The 14791-nt window shown below is 37.2% G+C and overlaps 1 long non-coding RNA gene across 1 annotated transcript; it reads right to left on the reverse strand.

Moving 5' to 3' along the window:
* LOC108660601 lies at positions 12679 to 14310 on the reverse strand. The gene is made up of 3 exons (XR_001926393.1): positions 14281 to 14310; positions 13552 to 13636; positions 12679 to 12717 (listed from the first exon to the last, which is right to left on the reverse strand). It is a non-coding gene; the product is annotated as an uncharacterized LOC108660601 (long non-coding RNA).

The raw sequence follows: 14791 nt of genomic DNA on the forward strand, positions 1-14791 counted from the left end.
TTGTTAAAGACTAAAGAGGAAGCGAGCGAAAGGTTAGATGAATGTATGAGATACTGATAAGAGATGTCAATACCAAGTGAGGAAAATGTAAATAAAGATTTCAATAATGATATAGCAAATGAGTTTATATAGAATATTGTTATGAGAATATACTGATCTTGTCTTGACCTTGTTGAAAGGAAAGGATTAGTAACAACACAAGTAAACTAGGTGACATGCTAGAAACCCATGGAGATAAATTGAAGCATGAGTAGTTGGGCATGCCTTTATGGAAATGATATACTTGGTGTATAAAAGAGTAAATAAGTGATTAAGTGTTTCAAGAATGTTTAAACGCCCTTGAGAAAGAATTATAAGTTATACATGATGAGCATAAGATGCGTGACTTTGAAACTTGCTAAGGAGCCAAATGGCTAAGTTACGGGTTAAATGATCATATGTTGTGAGACATAAATTTAAAATAAATATCCCTAAGGAAATACTCAAGAGAAGTTCTGCCATGGATCTTGTGAAAGCAAGCACTAAGTTATGTAGTTATAAAAAGGAAGCTATAAGCTGAGAGTGGTATAAGTATTAACATTAAAAAGTACTTGAGGAGAATTTAGTTTCAAGTCTTGTAATTTCAAGTACAATTTGTAAATTAGTTAAGGAAGAATGATGTTATATTCATATGAAAGAGTGGAATAAAGGATGATAGAAGTTAACCTTGATAATGAAGTCAGATAATGAAACTTTCTTAATATATTATGGGAATTGGAATTCGAAAATGCGTGAGGCATACATGATTCAAATGAATCTGAGTTTTAAGTGACAAATCAATATCGAAATGCAATAAGGATACAATATATAGGAGACATGAAGGATAATCGAGGAATAAGGATGACTTTTAGGAATTGTAGTATTGCATAAGATGCAATGATCAAGTCAAGATAAATTTTTGAGATACCAATGGGATTATAAAACATACACGCATAATAGATTATAATTCAATGGAGATGACATTGTGATGCAATGATATACAGTACAAGGAAACTTAAGCATATAATTGGAAACGATAAGAAGAGAATATAAGTATATAAATGATGAGGAACTATACACAGGCATGATGAGAATTTGTATGAATTATGAAGCTTATTCTATTGAATCTTGATTGTGGATGGGAATGAATTAAGAGAAATTAGTCTGAAGGCATTTGAAAATAGAGACTCGTATACATAATGAGGAATATAGACATTTGAATGTATATGTATATGTATGTGTGGAGTAGTGATGTACCCAACTAAATGAATAATGGTTTTAGTGGTTCAAGATTTGAACTCAATATATTTGATGAGTTGTATAGATAATGTAACGATTAAGAATCTTATCAGAAGACGATTTATGGTGACCTAAGGAATTTTGGAGAAATAGTTAAGGGAATATAATCTATAGTACGATTAAGCCATATGAGATGGATTAATAGGATTAAGAAGATTGAAATTTCCTAAATGCAAAGTAAACATGAAATATGTAGAAATAATTAAAGCCATTAATTTTCCTGAACGCTGAGGATATGTACAGGAATGAGTATGGCGTGTTAATGATGTTGTAAACTACACAATAGTGTATGAGGATAGGATGAATGAATGAAAGTCGAGAAGTTTGATATGGAATGAAGTAATAAGATAGTGATTGGTATACCTAAATAAGAATAAAATGCGATCGAAATTGGTATGATTGAGATGGAGTTATGGTTCAAGCTTAATGATAGTAATAGAAGCATGCTTGGTGTCTCGATATAAGAGATCATAATTGTGAAGGTTATTGTTGATATGATTTTAAAGGATAATAATAGACATAAGCGAAGTACTCGAGTTGAATTGGAGGTAAATGAGGTGAACAAATCGAAATTCCCTCTAAAGGGGAGGACATAAGAAGTCGAGCATTAGATGAGAAAACAATACCCCCACATTTTCTCTGAGTTCAGTACATGAAATTTTGAGGTCAAAATTTTATTTTAAGGGGGGTAGTGTTGTCAAGCCCGACCTTATAAAATACTTTCCATGTCATTCATATGATTGACAATATGCTTGCATACTTGGAAAGCCCTGAAAGAAAAATCGTTAAAAGACGACAATGTACCAAATGGTACAATTAAGTTAATTTAAGTCTCGAACTAGATCAAATAGAGAATTTAAAATGAAATTAAGAATATTAAAGTCCCAGAATGGTTTAATATGGTGATTTGGAGTTCGAGGATCAATTTGAAGTCAAACTAGAATTTTTACTGTCCAGGGGCAAAATGGTCATTTGCCACCCAAGGACACAATGGGAATTTTTAGAAAAGAATTTTTTTAGCCCCATTTGACTTATTGGAGTATGATTTGAGTATTGGAGTATAATTTGAGGGTTTGGCAGTGAAAAAGTTTAATTCCAGTGATTTCTAGAGTGTAGGGGCAAAATCGTAATTTTGCCACCCGCGGACAAAATTTGAGATTTTGAGAGAATTTAGATCAAATTTGACAAATTGGAGAATGGTATGAGTATAAGGGATGAAAAATATGTCTATGGGCAATTTTTCAATTTTTGGGGCAAAAATGTAATTTTTGACTTTTACGGGGGTAAAAGTGTAAATTTCAAAAATTACTCCACCAAGACTTTGGATAAGTCTGAGAATTTTATCTAAGCTATGGATATGTGGGACAAGTGTATGGTGAAAATTTGGAAACAAATGGATGGCTAGAATTTAAGGAATTAATAAAACATTAAAAAAATGAATAAAATAATATTATATTATTTTAGCCTTTAAAAAGGTAAAAATTCCGGAATTCTCATCTTCTTCAGCTGTCCAAACCAGGGGAGAAAAAGGGAAAAAAAAAAACAAGAATCCTACCTGAAAAATTTGGGGAAAATCAAGAGAAATCAAGAAATCAAGCATTAAAAAGGTAAATTTCATTGATTTTCCTTGTGATTTTCACTACCCATGCATTTTTTTCTCATTTCCATGCAAAATTAGAAAGTGGGTATGGACACCCATGCTGGCCAAACCTCCATGGATGAGTTTTGAGCTTGATTTTTGGTTGATTTTAATTGAATTAAGTGATTTTAGTTAAGTTATATTGAAATATAGCAAAAATAAGCTAGAAATATAATTTTCTCCCATTGAAACCCATTATGCTGAATTTTCTAGGGGAATATTGGCTGCTGATCTTGATGGTTATTTGAGGAATTATGATGAATAATGATGAATTATGAGCCTAGAAAAATAATGGAAATTTTCGGAGCAAAAATACAAATTTTTACCCACTAGGGGTATTTTCGTAATTTGTTATCGGGACTGATAATTTGCACCACACTGAGGGACATTAAGTCAATTTGGGTGCAATTGAGGTATAGAAACTGAAAAAAATTAATTTGGAGTTTAAACGGACGCGTATATCAATTTATCGGGTAAAAGACCGAAATAGGCTAACACCGCATTTAGGCAAAAATTTAGACATTTTTGCATTCCATATCAAGCATTAGTAGTCTAAATTAGTTTAATTTCAATTTACTACCAATGTGGTGAATTTCTCGATTTTTTACTGTGTCAAGGTGGTGAGTCCTCCGATAAAGGCAAAGGAATTGCACCCGAGGACTAGTAGTCTGAGTATTTCGAAAATCCCCACTCTAGACACGGTGAGTAACCTTACCATCATTTTAATTATCTAAAGTATGTTTTTATTCGGTTTTGGTGAATTTTATGAAAATGAGTTCAAATGGTAAATTTTTATGTTTTGTAAACAAAATGAGTTTAAATGAAAATATTTTATAAATTGTCTTGAAACGAAATAACGATTTTGAAAATAGAGTAATTGGAGACCACTGATATGTTGTAAATTTAAAATTGAATTAATGGCTTATGTTATTGTATTGGTATGACTGGCTGGGCTATGTTTTTTATGAATTGTATGAATTGCTTTATTTTACCCTTGCAGGCTGGGTAGTAATATATTAGCCCTGTCATGCTGTCAAAATTTTATTGTATGGTGGGTTTGACCTGCTGCAGTGGGCTGGATTCTGTGGACTAGCCTATTAGAGGGGCACGGAATCCTGTTATATTTTTACCTCGGTTGGAGAGGCGAGTAGGGTAACTCCTGAGGTATAACTTTTAGAGTTCACTTCACGCCAAACCACCTCGTGAAGGGGAACTCGGCCAACGTCAAGGAATGGCTATGTTTTCAAAATAAAAACATGACTTTCTAATAGCCTTGGCGGACTCAGTTGGGATAGCCCTCGGCCAAGGTATCCCAAATAACTGAGTATGATAATAATTTTTGGCATGAGCCAAGCTTTTTAAGAAATTCATAAGCCATACTGATTACTTGCTTTAAATAAATTGATTTCATTTGGTTGAAATAAGTTGAAAGATGATAAATTACAGTTTGATGAAATGTTTTAATAGTCTCCTTTTACTCGACTTTAGATATTTTGAGTGATGTTTGTTTACTCACTGGGATTTTATAATCTCACCACCCTCATTTCCACCCATTTCAGGTTCAGAATAGATTGTAGATAACTGATATCGGCAAGGATTACAGTTGAACTTGCCACATCCAAAAACTGTAGGTTCATTTCTTTTGATACTTTTGGTCATTCGTGGGCCCACGTGTCACTGTAAATTAAATTCTATACTTTGGTTATCTGTATTACGGTATGTAAGAATTTATTTTGCTTTTACGCTATAAAAATTATTTATGCAGTGTTCTTAAAATATCGTTTTATGTGAAAATTGAATATTTTATTGAATATTTTTATTTTATTATAACAGTCATAATTCCATTTTAAACGAATGTTTTAGACATCCAAAATTATTTTTGATTAAGAAATATGTGTTTTCCACTTACATACTATATTTTTAGATGATTTTTGAGATTTTTGGGATAAATGACAAAAATACCCCTGTGAGACGGAAATTATTATTTCATTTGTTTAAGTTGGAAACAGTTTAAAATCTTTTAAAATGTGGTATTTGGAAACAGCTACCCACAGGGGAAATGAGAAGCTGATATTAAAGCCTTGCGGGGTCTCGGTTGACATTCTGGGTAATGAATGTAAATTGAGACGTCGCGGCGGTTGTCACGGGCTCGATGGGAGTTCCGGGTCGTGACAGTCCATCAATTTGCTATAACACACACATTTACATATGTATATATATATATATACGTATATACCTATCATCATCATTTCACCAACCCATCATCATGATCACCAGCTCATCATCATCATCACCAGCTCATGCGCACTCCTTACTCGCAGATGGCTGGGTCATCACCTGGTTATGTGCACTCCCTACTCGTACATAATCGGGTCATCACCGGGTTATGCGCACTCCCTGCTAGTACATAACCGAGTCATCCTCGGCTTATGCGCACTTCCTACTCGCACATAGCCAAGTCAACATAATTACACAACATTATATTCAAGCATATATGTATATCAACATAATGCAAGCACATAGAAATCCATAATAACCACATTTCATAACATAAACCTTTTCTCAAAAGCTTGTTCCCAAGGCATTCATTTTCATGAAAAATTGCATAAAATCATTCAAACACTTTGTCCAAAACAGTCATATTCCCAAAACAATTTTGATAGGCAGTCCACTCACAAGTGTCGAAAATTCAGATTTCGAGTGCACTCGGACTAATAGTCCTCGGGCGCAATTCCTTTACCTTTTTCAGACGTCTCACTACCTTGACAAATAACAAAGTCGAGGAATTTACTATATTGTCCCTAAATTGATATAAACTAATTTAAATTACTAATGCTTGATATGTAAATGCAAAAAATACGTTCGATTACCGCTTAATCGTGGTATCGATTAAAGTAGACCGATCACTCGATTAATTAACGATTGTGTCCAAATCACCTCTAAATTAATTCATTTTTCCTCTAATACCTTAATTTACCACATACCATTTAAATAAAGCCAAATTCAGCATTAGAACCCTCACAGTTCCTTATAGAAAAATTCGGTCATTTGGTGCATTAGCACCGAAATGTTTTTCTACATAACCATTTCACCTTAATTCATCATTTTCCAAGCCATTTTCCTTGAAATAAAAACAATCCCCCATTGATATTCAGCCTTCATGGTTTGACCAACAAGAAACCCTAGAGAAATTGAATATTTCTTTGGTGTTTTTGTTCATAACCATGCTTAACTATCCCTAAACACTAACATAGTCTAAAATCAAATTATTCCAACAACAATTCCTCTTCCATACCCATTTTTCAGAATTGAATTCATCATGATAACTCAATATTCAACCATGGAAATCAAGAACAAAAGCATGGGTAAGCTAGGTATCAAGGGGAATTAAAGAAATTTTAACTTACCTAGCTTGTTTCCTTGATTTCTTCACTTTTTCTTTGAATTTCCAACTAGGTTTTCTTGTTTTTCCATTTGTTCTTCCTTTTTTCTTGTTGCTGGTTGTCTAGGCCAAATATGGTGAGAGAATTGGGGATTTAATGGGCTGATTTCTATAGAAAATAATAAAATAATCAAGCATGCCACGTGCCACATGCTTATTGGCCCAATTTTTAACTTTTTGACTTTTTCTTTTTAATTTTCCACCACAATTATTCTGGTATTTATCCAATCCTACCACATTTAAAATCCCTTGGTCTTGACAAGTGCTAGGTGAAAAATTTACTGATTTGCCCTCGGGGCAAAAAAATTACGATTTTGCACTATATACTCCGAAATGTATCGGAATCACATTATTTCTACTTTTCAACCTCAAATAACACTAATATTGATCAATATTAACCAAATGGGGCAAAAATAATTTTTTTGTAAATTCTTGTTTAGTCCTCTAGTGGCAAAATTACCATTTTACCCTTGTACTCCAAAAATACCGAGAATCACAATTTTCAGTACTAAACATCATTTTATACTCCAATAATCATAATTATATTTCATATAATTATTCTTGGTCAAATGTGATCAAATCTTGGCTAGAAATCTCCATTTAATCATCAAATGGTAAAATGACCGTTTTATCCCTAATCGGTTAATTTTCCTGATGGACTCCGAACTGGACCTTGAACTTCGAATCACTATTCTAAGCCATTCTATGGGTTTCAAAATTTTCAATTTCCTCTTAGAATTTCTATTTGAACTAGTTCAAGGCTCGATTTAACTTAGTTATACCACTCGGTACAATACCATCTTTTAATCGAGCTTGACAGGGTCTCACATTCTCCTCCACTAATAAAAATTCGGTCCCCGAATTTAAACTCAATGTAGAGTGGGTTACCTTTACATATCAAAGAGGTGTGGATGCTTTGTTCACATGTCATCCTCAACTTCCCACGTTACCTCCTCGCTAGTGTGATTCCACCACAACACTTTCACTGAGGCTACATCCTTTGAACGGAGCTTTTTAACTTGCCTATCAAGGATAGCTATCGGTTGTTCCTCATAGGTTAGATCATCTTGCAACTGAATGGTTTCATACCGTATTACATGTGATGGATCTGGGTTGTACTTCCTAAGCATGGACACATGAAACACGAGATGGATATTCGAAAGGTCTGGCGGTAATGCCAAATGATATGCCACTGCTCCAACCCTTTCTAAGATGTCGAAGGATCTTATATACCGATGACTTAACTTCCCTTTCTTGCCAAACCTCATTACCCCTTTAGTTGACGAAACTTTCAAAAATACATGATCTCCTACTTGGAACTCCAAGTTTCTCCGTCGATTATCAGCATATGACTTTTGTCTACTTTGTGCTGTTAACATCCTGTAACGGATCATGCGTATTTTCTCAGTGGCATCATGCACCAACTCAGGCCCCAAAAGTTACCTTTCTCCTACCTCTAGCCATCCAATGGGTGACTTACATCTCCGTCCATATAATGCCTCAAATGGTGCCATTTGGATGCTAGTTTGGAAACTGTTGTTGTAGGCAAATTCCACTAAGGGTAGATATTGCTCCCCCCTGACACCAAGGTCTATCACACAAGCCCTCAACATATCCTCCAATGTCTGTATGGTCCGTTCAGACTATCCATTAGTCTGAGGGTGGAAAGCTGTGCTAAAATCCAACTTAGTGCCCAATCCTTCTTGCAACTTTCCCCAAAACCTACTAGCAAACTGAGCTCCTCTGTTAGATACTATAGAAGTGGGAATACCATGCAGTTGTACTATCTCATCCACATAAACTCGAGCGTATTGGGCAGCCTCGTAAATAGTCTTAACCGAAAGAAAGTGAGCTGACTTTGTTAACTGGTCTACTACTATCCAAATTGAATCATATCCCCCATTAGTTCGAGGCAAACCTGTTACAAAGTCCATAGCAATATGTTCCCACTTCCACTCGGGTACTAGTAATGACTGTAGTAGTCCTACAGGCTTTTGATGCTCGGCCTTAACCTGCTGACAAACCAGGCACTTGGAGACAAACTCAGCTACATCTCTCTTAAGTCCTTCCCACCAATACACCTCTTTCAAATCTTGATACATCTTTGTAGCCCCTAGATGTACCACATAAGCTGCCATGTGAGCTTCCTCCAATATTTTTCTCCTCAACCCATCACCATCAAGCACATAAAGTTTGGTTCCATACCTCAACACTCCATCTGTGCCTTTAGTAAACATTTTTCCTTTCCTACTCTGAGGATCCTCTAAGGGCTTAGTCACAAACTCATCTTTACTTTGTGCTTCTTTAATCCTATCCATTAAAATAGGCCTCACTCTAAAATGTGCTAGCAAAGCATTTGTCTCTGTAACTTCCAAACGCACACCTATGCCACCCAAGCTATGGATCTCTCTAACCAAGGATCTCCTATCAATAGAAATATGTGCCAAGCTTCCCATTGATTTTCGACTCAAGGCATTCACCACTACATTGGCCTTACCGGGATGATAAAGAATAGTACAATCATAATCCTTTAGCAACTCCATTCATCTACGTTGCCGTAAGTTAAGATCCCTCTACTGAAATATATACTTCAGACTTTTGTGGTCCGTGTATATCTCCCAAGTCTCACCATACAAGTAATGCCTCCAAATCTTTAAGGCAAACACGATTGCTGCCATTTCCAAATCGTGTATGGGGTAATTCTGCTCATGCCTTTTAAGTTGCCTAGATGCATACGCAATCACCTTCCCATGTTGCATTAATACACCTTCTAAACCCACCCCCGATGCAACACAAAACACCGTATAACCCCTTATGCCTTGCGGTAGGCTTAACGCTGGAGTTATGGTGAGACATGCCTTAAGCTTTTCAAAACTATTCTCATAAGCATCAAACCACTCAAATTTTGTATCTTTACGTGTCAACGTAGTTAGAGGGGCAACTATTTTGGAGAAGTCCTTCACAAAGCGACGATAATAGCCAGCTAAACCCACAAAGCTTCTAATCTCCGTAACTGATGTTGGCCTTGGCCATTTTCCCACTGCTTTAATTTTCTTTGAATCAACTTGTATCCCATCCTTAGATACCACATGCCCCAAGAATGCAACACTTTTGAGCCAAAACTCACACTTGGAGAACTTAGCATACAATCGATGTTCTCTCAAAATTTGGAGCACTATCTTAAGATGCTGCTCATGCTCCTCTCGGCTCTTTGAATAGATCAAGATGTCATCAATAAACACCACCACAAACTTATCCAAATAAGGCTTGAACACTTGGTTCATCAAATCCATGAAGGCTGCAGGAGCATTCATGAGCCCAAATGACATCACTAAGAACTCATAGTGCCCATAACTTGTTCGAAATGCGGTCTTAGGTATATCTTCGTTCTGAATTTTCAACTGATGGTACCCAGATCACAGATCTATCTTAGAGAAACATTGTTCTCCTTGTAGTTGATCAAATAAATCATCTATCCTTGGGAGAGGATACTTATTCTTCACTGTTACTTTATTAAGTTGTCGATAATCAATGCACAGCCTAAGTGACCCATCTTTCTTCTTCACAAATAACACTGGTGCTCCCCATGGGGATACACTAGGACGGATAAAGCCTTTATCCAACAAATCCTCTAATTGATCCTTAAGCTCTTTGAGCTCTGCCGGTGCCATTCTATATGGGGGGATGGATATAGGTCTAGTGTCGGGAATTAAATCTATGCAAAATTCAATCTCCCGCTCGAGAGGTAAACCTGGTAACTCCTCGGGAAATACATCCACGAACTCTTTCACCACCGACACTTGACTTACATTTCCAACCTTCGCTTGAGTATCCCTTACAACAGCCAAGTAACCTATACAACCTTGTCGTATTAACCTTCTGGCAGAAATGACCGATATCAAATTGGTTGGAGCATTACTCCTATCCCCCTGAATACTAAATAATGATTCATCGAGGAAATCAAATCTAACCAATTTATGATAACAATCCACACTAGCATGACAGGGTGATAACCAATCCATCCCCAAGATCACATCAAAGTCTTAGGTGTCTAACACCACCAAATTCACCAAAGTGTCCTTGTCCTTGACTCGTACTACATAGGACTCATATTCCCATTCGGCCACAAATATCTCCTTTAAAAGAGTAGACATTACTAATTGTTCCTCTCTCCTAACACGATCTCTACCTAACCGAGATGCAAAACATGGAGAGATAAAAGAATGAGTAGCACCAGGATCAAATAGTACCCGAGCATTCATATCACCAATTGAAAGAATACTTGAGACCACGGCATTGGATGTCTGGGCCTCCTGCTGTGTTAAAGCAAACACCCTTGCCTGGCCTCTACCAACAGACCTCTGATGTCCGGACCCAGATGGCCTGCCCTGAGAGGAAGTACCAGCACCTCTACCCCTCGATCCACTAGCCTCTCGGCCAAATGAGGTAGCAATTGAAGGAGCATACGAAGCTGGCTGGGTGGAACCACGAGCAGAATCTTGTGATTGATGAGCCCTCAGACAATCTCTCCTAATATGCCCAGGTTGACCGCACCCGAAACAAGTTCTTGTGGTAAGGAAACATCGTCCACTATGTCGTCTCCCACAAAAATCACAAGGGTGGGTGACTTGACTACTCTATCTCGAATCTTGTTGTCTCCTAACATTGAAAGTTCTTTGTCCTGTCCCAACACTAGCACTAGGCAAGTCACTCCTCTATTGGGATAATCATAAATCCCTCTGTGGACCCTGACGGTTAGAAGACGAACCACCACTACTGAAATCTCTCCGACCTTGATAACCCTCAGTCTTGGCCCTCTTTGCCTTATCCCTCGCAGCCCTACTTTTACTGGTCCTCATCTCAATGCGCTGAGCACAATCTACTGCTACGGAATAGGTAGTGAAATCTCGAGATGCCACAGCCCTAAACAGTGGCTCTACTAACCCATCCACAAACCTCTGAATCTTCATCTCCTCAATAGAAACGAGGTAGGGAGCATATTGAGACAATTGTGCAAACTTGATGTCATACTCCGACACTGTCATACTCGAAGTCTGTACCAAATTCTCAAACTCTTTGGCTCTAGCATTACGTACACTGAGTGGTAGGAACTGATCCAAGAAGGTTGCACTAAACTCACTCTAAGCCAATGGTGCTGCATCCGTCAGTCTGCCTCTACACAAGGAGCTATACCATTCCTGTGCCACATCCTCTTATCGGAAGGCGGCTAACTAAACTGATCGAACATTAGAGCATCCCAAAGCTTTACATATCTTCTCCATCTTATCCAGGAAAACCTAGGGTTTCTCTGATGCATTAGACCCTAAAAATGATGGAGGCTTAAGCTTTAGGAAATCGGGAAGAGAAATCTCTAAGTGACCCTTTTCCACCTCACGATATTGGCGATCGACCTGTCCTTAGGAGCTAGAAGATTCTTGTATTGTAGGTCTTCCCTCTACTACCCTCTGTATATCCTCCATATGGGTCGCCATCATCTCTACAACCCGGTTAACTCCTTGTAGGCCTGCCGCCAAATCCTCAATAGTAATACCCCCAGTTGGGTGTCTATCTACATCACCTAAGGACTGTCCCTCATCTTGCCTACTCATAAGCGTATCCGACCTCACCGACCTAGTGACCCTGCCACGTCTACCTCGGCCTCTCTGGGTTGATGCCCGTGGTCTATCTACCATCTCAATGGGAGCATCTTGCTCCCCTACTCGTCTTAAGGCGGCTTGTGTCTTAGGTGGCATTCTTACCTAGATAAGAGCAAACACCTATTATTAAACACATATTATAATCATACTTAAGGCAAAAGGTGGTTTCTAAGATAGGGAATCTATGCGGTCATTTGGTTGTAAAATGTGTCGCAGTTCACACTTCACAACTGAAGTTCCCACATAAAAACCCGACACTCCACTGGACCAACAAATGGAAGTCCTAGGGCCTAGACAAACCTAGGGCTCTGATACCAACATTGTAACGACCCAAATTTCGAGCCATGACCGGCGCATGGATCCAGTGGACGTAATCCACTAAACCTAAGCAAGCCTATTATTTATCTTACTTATAATTCTATCTATTATCACTAAGTCATATTTCATAACTTTGAATCAAAATAGTGATATACATTGCCAACTCATACTGGCATTACTCATTTAAAATTTACATTAAGTTCATCTATACATAACAAAATAATACTCTACTTTTAGCAAAAGGACTCGGATGAATATACAGCTACCGAATGCCGAGACACCTACCAAAAGATGGACACAGGTCTACAAGGACACCTCGTCCTAATTATCAGCTACCTCGTGATCTGAAAACATGAATTTGAAAATGGTGAGTATAAACCCAGTGAGTGAACAAGGAAGGGAACAAGCAACAATTAGGGAGAATTTAAAATAATGATGCACTTGTTTCAAAACAATGCAATTTAGTTCATTCCTATTTAAAACCCCTCCAAACCCGACAGTTTCTCGCTGCAGCGAGCATGAATTTCGTTGCAGCGAAAACGGAGCAACAAGAGAAACATTTTTCCTCACTCAACAAAAAGCCATCCTGCTAAACTAATAAAATCAACATAAAATTCATGAAAATTCTCAAAGTACAATGTGTCAAATTTCACGTACATTACAACCATAAATCATTGTCCATCAATTTGCTATAACACACACATTTACATATGTATATATATATATATATACATATACCCATCATCATCATCTCACCAACCCATCATCATCATCACCAGCTCATCATCATCATCACCAGCTCATGCGCACTCCCTACTCGCACATGGCTGGGTCATCACCGGGTTATGCGCACTCCCTACTCGCACATAACCGGGTCATCACCGGGTTATGCGCACTCCCTACTCGCACATAACCGGGTCATCCTCGGCTTATGCGCACTCCCTACTCGCACATAGCCGAGTCAACATAATTACACAACATTATATTCAAGCATATATGTATATCAACATAATGCAGCCACATAGAAATCCATAATAACCACATTTCATAACATAAACCTTTTCTCAAAAGCTTGTTCCCAAGGCATTCATTTTCATGAAAAATTGCATAAAATCATTCAAACACTTTGTTCAAAACAGTCATATTCCCAAAACAATTTTGATAGGCAGTCCACTCACAGGTGTCGAAAATTCGGATTCCGGGTGAACTCTGACTAATAGTCCTCAGGCGTAATTCCTTTGCCTTTTCCGGACGTCTCACCACCTTGACAAATAACAAAGTCGAGGAATTTACTATATTGTCCCTAAATTGATATAAATTAATTTAAACTACTAATGCTTGATATGTAAATGCAAAAATATGTCCGATTACCGCTTAATCACGGTATCGATTAAATTCGACCGATCACCCGATTAATCGGCGATTGTGTCCAAATCACCTCCAAATTAATTCATTTCTCCTCTAATACCTTAATTTACCACATACATTTAAATAAAGCCAAATTCAGCATTAGAACCCTCACAATTCCTTATAGAAAAAATTTGGTCATTTGGTGTACTAGCATCGAATTTTTTTCTACATAACCGTTTCACCTTACTTCATCATTTTCCATGCCATTTTCCTTGAAATAAAAACAATCCCCCATTGATATTCAGCCCTCATGGTTCGGCCAACAAGGAACCCTAGAGAAATTGAATATTTCTTTTGTGTTTTTGTTCATAACCATGCTTAACTATCCCTAAACACTAACATAGTCTAAAATCAAATTATTCCAACAACAATTCCTCTTCCATACCCATTTTTCAGAATTGAATTCATCATGATAACTCAATATTCAACCATGGAAATCAAGAACAAAAGCATGGGTAAGCTAGGTATCAAGGGGAATTAAAGAAATTTTAACTTACCTAGCTTGTTTCCTTGATTTCTTCACTTTTTCTTTGAATTTTCACCTAGGTTTTCTTGTTTTTCCCTTTGTTCTTCCTTTTTTCTTGTTGCTGGTTGTCTAGGCCGAATATGGTGAGAGAATTGGGAATTTAATGGGCTGATTTCTATAGAAAATAATAAAATAATCAAGCATGCCACGTGTCACATGCTTATTGGCCCAATTTTTAACTTTTTGACTTTTTCTTCTTAATTTTCCACCACAATTATTCTGGTATTTATCCAATCCTACCACATTTAAAATCCCTTGGGCTTGACAAGTGCTGGGGCAAAAAATTTACCGATTTGCCCTCGGAGCAAAAAATTTACAATTTTACCCCTATACTCCGAAATGTACCAGAATCACATTATTTCCACTTTTCAACCTCAAATAACACTAATATTGATCAATATTAACCAAATGGGGCAAAAATCATTTTTTTTTAAATTCCCATTTAGTCTTCTAGTGGTAAAATTACCATTTTGCCATTGTAC

The sequence above is a fragment of the Theobroma cacao genome, chromosome 2 (genome assembly GCF_000208745.1).
Source record: "Theobroma cacao cultivar B97-61/B2 chromosome 2, Criollo_cocoa_genome_V2, whole genome shotgun sequence".
Taxonomy (NCBI): domain Eukaryota; kingdom Viridiplantae; phylum Streptophyta; class Magnoliopsida; order Malvales; family Malvaceae; genus Theobroma; species Theobroma cacao.